Source organism: Protopterus annectens, chromosome 3.part0 (genome assembly GCF_019279795.1).
Source record: "Protopterus annectens isolate FY-2018-M chromosome 3.part0, PAN1.0, whole genome shotgun sequence".
Lineage (NCBI taxonomy): Eukaryota > Metazoa > Chordata > Ceratodontiformes > Protopteridae > Protopterus > Protopterus annectens.
Window position 1 is genome coordinate 894,281,211 of NC_056731.1, and position 13,020 is coordinate 894,294,230.

Sequence of the window (13,020 nt, forward strand, 5' to 3'; positions counted from 1 at the left end):
ACTCCAAAGCAAGCACAAATATGACTCAGTCATTGTCCATGCCGGTGTGAATGACCTGAGACGTACCTCCCTGGACTACATGAAAAGAGACATAGAGGAGCTCTCTGATTATGTAGCCCAGGCCGGTATGACCCTGACCCTGAGCAGCATCTTAACCTCACCAAGAATGATGCCATAGTACAAAGACAAAATGATCAGCTTTAACAATTGGCTCAATTACTGGTGTCATTCTAAGGGGATCCAATGTCTGTCTGCTTGGGATGACATGCTTGACAAGCCACACTGCTTCACAAGGGATGGCTTGCACCTGTCACCCCTGGGCTTCTGGATATTGGCCAAGGCTCTTGCCACCCCATAGTGCCTTTTTTAGGCAAGGCTCAAAAGACAAACCCACCTCCTTAGAAAACACAAGTGGAAAAAAAATAAGGGTAATGCTGCTCAACGCCAGAAGTCTAAACCTCAAGATGCACGCTCTCGAAGCCCTCCTCAGTATGGAGAACATCGATGTCTGTGCAGTGACTGAAACCTGGTTCAAGGCTCCTGAGCGCACCCCAGCAGTACCAGGTTATACCTCATATCATGCTTTTCGGCCTCAAAACTTGGACCGAACCACAAAAGGAGGGGGAGTATCCATATTCATCAAAGATGCCCACATCTCCAGGTTAGTGGCAATGCATAAAGCATCAGAGACCATCCAGGTGCAACTAACCATAGGCAAAACTGCCCTACAGTTTGTAGCATGCTACAGACCACCCTCTCAAACTCAGGAACCCCACTCAGCCTTCCTGAAGACACTGGAGAGTATGAATGTCTCTCCAAATACCATCATATTGGGAGACTTCAACTACCCAAATATAGACTGGGAGCATTACTCAAGCCCCAACACCCTAGCCCAAAGGTTCCTAGAATTCATAAACTCAAATGCGATGGAACAACTAATCACCACTCCCACAAGAGGAGATAATATACTAGACCTGATCATCACAAACATGGGGACACAATGCTCCACACCGGAAGTATACCCCTCATTGGTGAGATCAGACCATAAATTAATCTCACTGGAAATCCACATCCCGCCCCCACCCCCAGCACAAAAGACCACAGTGAAGAATTTCTCAAAAGCTGACTTCACACTTCTTAAGACTGAAGTGGTATCCTTCGATGCCCCTGGGCCAGTGGAAACCACAGCCCACACCGCTGAATCCTTTATAAACGCTTTCTACGGACACCTTCAAGAATGCATGGATCATGCAATCCCAAATAAAACCAAGACCCATTCCCCCAAAGGCAGGCGTCCTGTCTGGTGGACCCCAGCCATTAACAAGCTTTACAACAGGAGGAGGAAGCTACTACATGACAGAGCAAAATCCCCAAAAGGGAAGGCATCTCTGATCAGTACTAGCAAAAAACTACGATCACTCATAAAGTCATCCAAGGGCAACTTTGAGAGAAAAATCGCAAAAGACACTAAAGACAATCACAAAGCCTTCTTTAGTTATGTTAGAAACCTGGGTGGAAACTCTCAGAGTTAGTCCAAAATGACAACAAATACACTGAACCCACAGACATTGCCAACATACTGGCAGACAGGTTCAATGCAAATTCCCCCCCCGCCCCAAAAGGAGAAATATCTATTCCAGCAGAGTGTAGCCTCCCTGACATCTCAGACGCCCAGGTGAGAGCCGCCCTCTCCAAAGCTAAAAACACAGCATCAATGGGACCAGACGGTGTCCCGGGTTGCGTGCTACATGAACTCCAAGAGGAACTAAACCCGCACATAAGGCTGCTGTTTAATCTTAGCCTTACTACAGGATACGTACCCAAAGAATGGTGTACAGCAACAGTGGTCCCACTCCACAAAGGAGGTGCTTCTACAGACCCTGGAAATTACTGCTCCATAAGCTTGACGAACCTGGTCTGCCAAACTATGGAGAGGATCATTATGGAACTCATAAACAAAGACATTGGGGACCTACAGACACTGGATCCTACCCAATTCAGCTTTGCCAAGGGCAGATCCTGCCTTTTGAACCTGGTTGACTTTTTTGAAACAGTCACTAAGGCCATTGATGAGGGTAAGGCAGTTCACGCAGCCTACCTTGATCTTGCAAAAGCCTTCGACACAATACCCCACTGGGGCATCATAGACAAGCTCACCAGCTTAAATGTAAACCCATATGTCATAAGATGGGTTGCAAACTGGCTCAAGGACAGAATCCACAAGGTCAGAATTGCTGGAGCCATGTCAGACTCTAAGCCAGTCACAAGCGGTGTCCCACAGGGCTTAGCCCTGGGACCCCTCTTGCTCAGCATTTATTTTTCCGAGGTGCAAGCAAACATAGGATTGTGGCTGACAAAGTTTGCAGATGACTGCAAACTGGGCACCATAATTGATACTCCAGCGGACACAAGCATCCTACAGAAAGGCCTCATAGAAACGGATAACTGGTGCCAGAGCCATGGCCTTAAACTGAACGCCAAAAAATGTATAGTCATACCCTTTGGGAAAAACAAAGTACCCACAAATTACCACATACGTATTCAATCCAGTACCAATGCTTTATCTAAACATGTTATAGAAACAGATATCTCGCACACCTTTAAATTTATGATTCTTCAGGTAAACAACCCCAGTTTTAGGGGGGGAGATATCAGAAATTACACAGAAAGAACAGAGATAAAATGGATTATCAGACTTAAGGCACATGTTAGTCCAGGTCTGAATGATAAAATTCCTTTAAAGCCTGTTTTAAAAAACAGGAGATTAATTGTTAAATAAATTTTATACATGTGTTTGGATTCAGGGAATAATTTAGTTATAATTAGTGTTGTTCAAGCATTTTTTAATTTCTAGCAAGGTTTCAGTAATGTTCTATATATATATATATATATATATATATATATATATATATATATATATATATATATGTTTATTTGTTTTTACTAATTTATTATGTGTTTTTAAATATTTGATGACAGTATCAAGTTGTTATATAAGGGAAATGTTATACATGTTTTTCATATATTTTTATTACTTGGTCTCTGACTCCGAGTTTCTGGTGATGTCACTAATTTTCAATCATTCAATTACTAAGCTGTTATATATAAGGCAGATAAAGGCTTGACTAGTTGTTTGCTAATGGTCTGAGGAAGCCTCTTGGCGAAAGCACTTACCTTTTTTGTGCTTAAATAAAACATTTTTGGTTTTATCAAGAACGAGTTATCTTTGGACGTTTTATCATTCATTATTTCTGCCATCTACATATCATTTGATTGATGCTGGAGACTTTATTCTGTACTGGGTTGCTCCTAAGCATAATTGCTTATTTTCTTTACAAAGTCTGGTTATAGTTGCATTCACAGTCTGTTGCATACAGAAACTTGCAGAATATACACAGATGAGAGAATATACTTTGCAGCATCAGCTTAGAGCAGTAACAAAAATCTTTTTATAATAAACCACACGGACTAATGTTGCAGCTTCAAGTACTGTTCCACTTTACTTCTCATATAGGACAGATGATGTGAGAGATATAACATTTACCTTGGGACAGATGTGTCCCTACCAATACCCCTAACATAACTGGATTAATACAGATCTTTATATACAATTTTAGTCATGCACACACATATACATTTCCTCTTGGTATTTTATTTTGGAGAATTGCTCATCCTGTAGAAACAATGCTGATTGTTGCAGATGCTGACACAAATGCTGACTTAATAATATTATTTTTAAGCTTCCTTGTTTAACAATGTCCTGTCACATTTTTAAGAGGTCAGCTTTTCTGACAGTGTGGGCATCCTGTTTTTTGTCTTTAGTATTCTATTTGAATCTTTGTATAAGAACATCTGTTCTTGTGCAAATGCTGATAAGTGCAGAAAAGCATGTTTTTTAAGGAAACACATTGTAACAGTGTCATATGATAGAAACATATCATGTTGTCCATTTTTTAAAAAAGCAGATTTTACATTTTTGCTCTTACTGACAATGAAATGCATACATCCTGTTTTTAAGTCTGTAAGGAAGGATGTCTATTCAGCAGATTTCTTATTTTCCAAGTCACAGTCATTTAGTATGGATGCTAATTACATATTGCTAAACTCTATTTCTACATTTAAGCAAGCTTTATCTTATACCTTATTTATATTGCATATTTGTAGCAAAGTTACTTTCAACCTTAGTATGTTGTTGAGCATGCTCTAACAGAAATTATAGAGCAAAATATGAGAGGTAGTGACATTAAGAATAAGGCGGACGCAGCAGAACAAAAATGCATTTTGCTACTGCAGGCAGATAAATTACCAGGGATTAATGGTGCAGTGTTACACAAGCCCTTTCTTAAAGCCAAACCACTTAAACACTAAGCTTTTTGAAAGATTTATATTAATAGTATGCTTAGTTGTTTCTTATAAATTTGCTGCTTTATTAGTTTTTAGTACTTAAATGTTTTGAGAGTTAGTCTACTGTGTTTTTAAGTGCTTCATTGATTTGATTAACTGATTTGATAAATTTATTCTAATTGTTAACTTGATATACTATTTAAATGCTATGACTATTTTGTTTGAATGTACAAGTCTGAAGAAGCGGTTTACAGATCGTGAAAGCGCTTACTTTGTGTAACAACGTTGGTTTTAACTTTATACTCCTCAGCTGTGGTCTGTTCGATTTTTTATTCATATTTGTGAGGCTCTGAGGTGAAGACCGAGCATTTACCCAGCTACAGAACAGTTTACTTTTTACCTTTATGCATACAGGTGTTGCCATTTGTATTAAGAATATGCATTAATTTTCCATATGGAGTTCTACAGACAGATTTATATTACAAAAGAAAAGAGTACATAAAAACGGATTTACAGATTATCCATATGTCTTGGGGGTGACTCCAGTCACTCTGTGGTGTACATAAGGAAACATAAATTCTAATATTATCTGCTTGTACTATGTCCCTTTGCAATTATGGATATTTATTCATTAGATGGTTCTTAACACAAGACTTATAACTACTAGTTCAATACAAAAGGGATCTGTACTACCTGTTGCCTGCTTACAGATACTGAGATTCTCTGACACCTTCTGTAAGTTATTCAATTGATAATTTGTATAGCATTTTAATGTGAAATGCATGCCGGCTCCTGTAGCATGATACTGTTGTTTTTGACCTCCATTCAATGTATATGTATGGTAAGGTGTTCATGTCCCAAATATAGCCTCTGCAGATATTGCAAGTTTTGTTGATTTTTACAACTATGTATGCAGACATTGTTGTAACTTTTTATATATCACTTTACTATATGTCAAGGTGAGTATTTCATAGACTTTTGCATTACACAGGAATGCATGCTGTTTACAGTGACATAAGCTGTCAACATAGTCATCTGCATAACTGGTCCCCCCATGAATATGAACATGTGCATATCACTTTCAGATGGCAAACAGACCTAGGGACAAGAATTTCACATCACAGGAAAATGATATAATAATGGATGCTTTGCAATGACATGGATGGAGACTCCTTAGACATGCAGGGTATACAGTATTGAGGAATGAAGTATGGGCTGACATCCCTGACATGATTAATGTGGTTGAAGGTCACATTAGATCCTGTGAGGCCTGTCATTGATGCTGCTGTGAATTGATCCTCTGTGCAGCCAAAAGGTTATTACAGTATGAGAGATCAAGGGATGCCACTGGACATGGCCCACCACTGACTCCCCGATGAGATCACAATATTTCTTGCCTCCCTGCATACAGTGAATGGGGAGTGACAAATACCCAGGGTGGGATAGAAGCAGGAGCTCTAGGCTCAACATGTATGTCTTACTTTGCATGACATGGATGCCTATAAAGTTATTCATCACATATTAATGCTACATGCATATTCATGTATTGCCATTCTGGATTTACAGCATCAAAACTGAATCATGCACACAGATCCACACAGGGTGATGATGATGAATATAAGAGTAATGACATATACTCATGCAACTACGGTACAGACAGAACAGTGCAAACATGTGTAATGCTGTCTACATTAATATTCACAGGTCTGTCTACTTCCAGACAACACCAGGGAATGGTAGGTGAGTGTCTTTATACAGTGTTATTTTGACCACCTGTTATTGCCTCATCCTCATGTTATGGCACTGCTGTTTACTGTCATATACTGATAGTTCTCGAACATTGTGCACTGCAAGTACATTCAGTCGGGACTCAAGCCATGCAGGTGTAAGTACAGACCAGGTATGTTACCACAACAGGTTCATAGTTTGCAGCAATGTGAAGCAGACCTGTGATACATGATATTAATGGCACTACTTTTCCATACAGGGACATCTGTCCAACAGATGTAAAGTCCGGCATGTGAGTATCTGCAGGCTTTGTTACTGTGTTATATGTGTCATCCTGTCAATATTCCATTGCCTTTATACATGACTGTGTTGTCTTTCTGTTTACTTTACCACTGAAGGATCTACAGTACAACACACAAACTCACAACAGCGGGAGTGTGTCAGTGGCATGCTATTACCTATCTTTCATACATATCATGGTTGTTACCCCTGTTATTTTCCTCCATTAATATTATGTCCTTCTACTCATTGCTAGGACAGACTGCATCATCATCAAGTGCATAAACAAGTGGTATGTCTATGTAGTACTTACTGTATGTTTTAATGCTATTTGAATGGTTCATGCTGGCAATTATGTGATTAATAATGCTGACATTGTTTCCCTGTAATAGGTGAAGTTCATCCCTCTTCTACCGGACTGTCTTCCCACAAGGACTTGTTAGGTGTGTGATATGTCATGTATTTTGGATATGTAACCTAATTGTCATCTCCTTGTTTTATGTAGATTCCATGACCCACACACAGACAAGACCTAGCAGTATGTAAGTATTATCTGTAACATTGCAGTCAGCTATACATGTCATATGTCTTTAATTATATCCAGCATGTGATGTAAGCACGTTATCCTGATCTGTGTCATCTGTCTCTTGTTTTAGCTCATTGGCTACCTGTATCATCCATTAGCCCATCCAGTGATCATAATGTGGGATCTGATGTGTCTCAGTATGGTTGCATGGCCCCTGGCAAACAGGACATGGTATTAGAAACCCAAAAGACTTGGGGAAATTAAACCAACAATGACTTGGTGTTACAGCTCAGACAAGATGGTGACAGTCATGTGGATGCAGCTGTAGCCTCAGATGTGGACAGAAACTTGTCCAGCAATTCTGACAATGAGTGGGCATCGGATGGTGGACAGGCTGTAACCTGTGAACAACAGACCTGATTTGATACTGCTGCTGATGTTGACAGTTCCCACAACATATTTATACTGGCATTGCAGTAGACATAGGCATGCAGCTGCTGTGCATGGACATGTGTCAGAGGGTGTCTGCCTACTCCTACAGGCAAATGAACACTCCCAGTGATGTAATGCATCTGACATCCATGCACTTGCCTGTGCTACAGATCATGTTGCACACCAGCTGGGTGTGCAGCATGAAAGACAGGCGTGCAGACATTGTGAGGTAATGGCATCATTGGTTGCTCAGAATGAAAGCATGCTATCTGTTGTACAGTCAGTAGAATCCATGGCCTCTACAGTACTATAGCAGTGTCATTGTACAAGCAGAGTCTGCTTACCCTGACTGTGCCTAACCACTTACCACATGGGAGAGGCAGGCTTTCTCTCTCAGCAGAAACAAATACCCATTGGGCATCAATGTCTATGTTCCAACATGTACACACTTCCACTGTCTATCTGCTGTGGGCTCAGCAGTCATGACCAGACAGTCAGGTCATACTCCTTCACCTAGACATACTAATGTCACACCATCAGTCTCCTCTATGGAGCAACCTAGACCAAGGTTTTCCATATATGGTAGGGGCAAACCAGCCTGCAGTGTGATCTGTCAGCTTGGGCACCCTGGACTGCATGAGAGTAAAACAGACAGCTGATTCATTCTGTCTGGTACAGTCATTCTTACCCCAAGGTAATGGTGATTGCAGAACACTGACAATTTCATCTGGTTGTGTTCATTGACAAGTCTGATGCCACGTGAATTTAACAGTTTACTGAACATAGCTGACTCTATTTACTGCATTACTTTAGCCATAATTCATACTGCTATATTTGGCTTCTGATTTTAACAACAGTTCAGCATTCCATCCTGCATTGTTTACCAGTTTGCAGCTTTTTATAGTGGAGAGACAGGAATGTGTTGCACTAATGTGTGTCCCTTTTTTTTTTGCCATACACTGATACAACAATCTGAGTTTGTATGCATACCTGTGTCAGTTGTGCCCTGAGTGGATGATCCCTGTTGTGATAGATTTGTATGTGTTCATAATGTTATATATTATGATTATGTTGCTATGTCTGAGTCTCAGTGTCTACATCTAGTGGGTGATTGCCATTAGATGGAATCCATGCTGCTGTGATGAGGCAACACCTGAACATGAATGTTTATTCTTTGTACTTAGGTATGTGTGGCTTGTCATAACTCAAAGATGTGGGTCAGATGCTGCCGCGTTACCTGAGCCTGCACTTGTGGTTGCACCCTATGTTGTCTATGCCTGTGACTTCTGTCCCCTATATCCTCCTGCTCCTCCACTGATACCTGTGGGATGTCCTCTTCAGACATCTAGGGTTCATGGGGTAGTTCACCCACACCTGCAGCTGAAAGACCACTGTATGCTCTAGTGAGCATGTTGTGCAGCATGGCACACACCCTTATCACCTGTGCCTTCTCAGGTGTGTATTGCAGTGCACCCCTAGATGCATCCAGACATTTGAACCCAACGTTCAGTATACCAAGCACAAGCTCTGTGGTATTTCTGCTTGTTGCATGCTCTCTATTGTAGACATCCTTTGCAGGGTTGGATGTTTCATTGTACAGGTCATTAGCCATAGTCCAAGTGGATAACCAGTCACCTGTTGTGGGGATTAAACACACATGTTGTTAGCATGGATATTGTTGGGAGGAATATCTTTAGTTTACATCCTAGCCATTTTCCTGTACTTGCTCAGTAGCAGTCCCTCAGGTATTTCATCTTGCTGGAATTCAGTTCTCAGTCCACTTTCCCTCTATATGGCTACATCATAGGCACTTCTAGGGTGTATTGCCATGAGGTTTGTTATGCTGCTATCAGCTGCACACACAAACCAGCAGTTCAGGGATGGCCAGCCCTTTCTGTTTATGTATCGGTCTTCTTCAGGATGTAGTGGTGTCTTGATGGGGAAGTGTGTGCAATCTATTGCACAGAGTACATGGGGGAATTTTGTGATGCTGTATAACTGGAACATTACAGTTCTCCACTCCATAGGGGTGGATGGAAAGTGGATGCAGTCATCCACATTTCTGCACATTGCTGCAAGGAAGTTTGCTAGGATATGACTTTGGAATGTCCCTGATGCAAGTACATAAATGCTAAGACAGATTTTGGTTTCAGTGAGGATGGGGTTTCCTCAATGGTGTGTGAGCATTTTTCTTTCTTTTTTTTTGGTATTCTTATGAAATACAACAAGCAGGATCTGTACTAGTAGCTTCTGTTCCTTGTGAGGTCGTATAGCATATGCCGAGGATTTTGGAAACAAGGTCAGCATTTCATTTTGTAGTATTTAAGTTGCTTTGGGCACATAAGATGTGTTTTGGAATTGTCAGGCATGTGCAGAATCTGTAATTATCCCATGCTGAACAACTATGTACTTGGACTACTTTCAGAGTGTCTTCTGAAATCGCATCTACAGCTGGTGCTCTGAAGTCTTCCTTCAGCATGCTGCACTGTCTGCAAATAGCTTTTGGAATTGGCCTAGTATTTTTCTGTGTTTTAAATGTATGTATTTGTTAACCAGGTAAGTGATTCACTCTTAAGACCCTTATTAAATATTACTTGAGCCCACAAGTACAGTGTAAATACAATATGTACAGCTAGTATAAATTAACTACTTGACTTGATTTCCCAGAGAAAAACACGCAGGTGTAGAAAAAAACATGTAAACTCGACACAGAGAGTAAGTAGACATCAGGCCTGAAACCCAGTGAAGTGAATTAGAGATCTCAACCACTAGACCACAATGTTGCCTAGCAAGATTCTTCACTAAATTGTACTAGGTACTGACTTCTCTAGCTAAATCAGAGATACCTCCATAATACAGAAACAACAATGGAAAGTGATCTGCTCCTTTTCCTGATGACAGTTTTGGGTCTGGGTATAATAAAGAAAATACTACCAATGAATAGTGGAATATCTAGATAAAAGTCTGTGGGCTAAACTGCATAGAAACTAAGGCTCTGAAGTATTACTGAGCTGATTGTTGTAGTCTAGGGTTTGAGTCCCTCAGCTTCCATTTGCCTACCCTCAGCAAGTCACTTAACCAGAGAGTGATCTGCAAAAAATCTAGGGTCCTCAGTGGTCTTCTGAACTGCATGTCTGGTAACTAGAGATGAACATAATTATGCAATCCCTTAAAAAATCAGCAGTATACATTAATAAATGTGATGCATAAAGTACAAAGTTGTAGCGTTCTCTTTCAAAATGAAAACTACAGCCACATGTGTTTTAGGTTCCAGTAGGGGGAGTGCTCCCTGTTCAGCTGCATTACAGGGGCAGCTCGTGTCATCGGGCTGCCGGACTGCAGCCCCCTCAGCTAGACAGCTGAGTAGTTTATTTTTTTTTTTTTATGTAAAAAAAAAAATCTGTTTTTGTACTTTAAATTTCGAGTCCGCGACTCGAAATTACGCGCATGCGCATTGTGCGCTTCAATCGCAACAGCGTTTTTTTTTTTTCTAAATTCTTGCTGCAATGTTTTCATTGCAGCCCGGAGGAGCAAAGAAGGCATCATTGTGATGCCCAGAACTTCCCAGAAGTCTATGCGGTTGAGACACAAACCGTATAGATATGGAAGGGGCTCGGACTGCGACATCCGCAGGCACGTCATGACGTGCTTGCTGGGCAAATGCTGCTGATTGGTTGTCGCTCTCTTCCTGGGCTTTATGTGCTGGGAAAAGAGCGAGAATCAAACAGTAAGTCAGTTGTGGGTTGATTCGTGACTGAGTCAGTACTCGGTCACACGGGAAGGATTTACCGAATTTGCTACTTGGCAATACTTGCCATTGGATTTTTATTATTTTTTTTTTGGGTGGCTCAGAAGAACAGAAGAAGAACTGAAGAAAGAAGTAGTAGAAGAAAGAAGTTAGAAGAAGAACATAGTGAAGGTGCAGAAGTATATCAGGTAAGTAGGAAGGCCCGGATAAGCTAAACGGCAGGGAAATCGGCGTACATAGATTGTGACTTGACTGTTTACTTTGTACTTACCCATCAGCAGTTTTTGACTTAATGGTTCTACCTAGTGACTGGGGATGAAAATTATACAGGTGATGAAGGTAAATCAGCTTTAAAAGCTGTTAAATACTTCACTCTACCACACTTACAAATGATGTGCAGAACAATAATTTGCCTAACAGCTTTTAAAGATGTTCATTTGGGATCCTGTCAGATCTTCTACAGAAGTGGCTGAGAATGCTGTTGCAGGGAAAATGTTTCACTAAAAGCAATGTTGACTACCTTGTAGTAGGTATATTTAAGTTTGGGGCTGTGGGGGACCTGGTTCCTTTTAAGCAGCCATTACAAGTAATATATAACCATAAAACAATGTAGAAGTTGAAACATACATACAGTAATCAATATTACATAAGAGTATGCAAGTCACAGCATGCACACAGCAATCAGCTTATGCTATAAATATATCTAACATTGAACACACATTCCTATATATATAAATATATATATATATATATATATATATATATATATATATATATATACATATACACTTTTTTGGTAAGGCACACACAAACTAATCCGTTAAACCACCATGGTATTACAGAATTAGTTTTGCGTGATCATCTTTAATATAAGTTAGGTACAATAGTGGGTTTTTATATAATGATAGGCATAGTAGCCTCTCTTTGTCAGGAAGGAATTTCCATTTGTTTTCTTGAGGAGGTGATCCCTCAGACTGGTTTAGAAATCATTGTGTTATTTAATATACAGGTTTGTGTGTGTGTGTGTGTGTGTGTGTGTGTGTGTGTGTGTGTGTGTGTGTGTGTGTGTGCGCATATATACAGTACATACATTATATATATATATATATATATATATATATATATATATATATATATATATATATATATATACACACACACATGTACACAAACACACACACACACACAACTACTATAACATTATTAAGTTTAAAAAGAACTCCTGAATGTGCTAACAGATAACATTTTCACTAAGACAAGGCTGTGACCTGTGTGGGATTATTTTCTACAAGTTTACGTCCATTAGCAATATTGTATCACTTATTGCCTGCTATTGAGAGACATCTAACATGACATCACAGTGAATAATTTGTTTCAAACAGCACCCAAAAATGCAAGATATTTTATGAGGTGCTAAGTTAGGTCATAGTTTGGGAAAGCATTGGGAACTGGGCACACATTCCCAAATACTATACTGTCACAGAATATCCATTTCAGTGCAAGAAAAGATAGGATGAAATTTGACAATACAATATAGAGAAGTAAGCAAAGAATAAATGAATTGTAATGTAAACAAAAGAAAGACTTTCAAACCAGGCATCAGAGCAACATGCCGCTTAAGTTAATTTACTGCTTCTTACACTTCTTCAAAATGGCATTGATTGTCGATACTGTGAAAAATGTGGCATCTGAATTAAAAAGAAAAATAAATTGTAATGTAAACGAAATAATAAATTTAAAACATGTATTCCAGTCTCAGGCTGGGACTACTGATCCCACTGGAGAAAGTCTGCTGCAGAGAAATAATTATGTTTCATGATTCACTGTAGCGAAACGAATCATTCCTCAGTACAAACTGATGTGCGACTTTATCTATTACTATTGGCTAGCAGTATTTCTTGACTTTATCACAGGCTGAGGAATAAATGTTTGAAATGAAAAATCCATTTAACAATTCATCCCT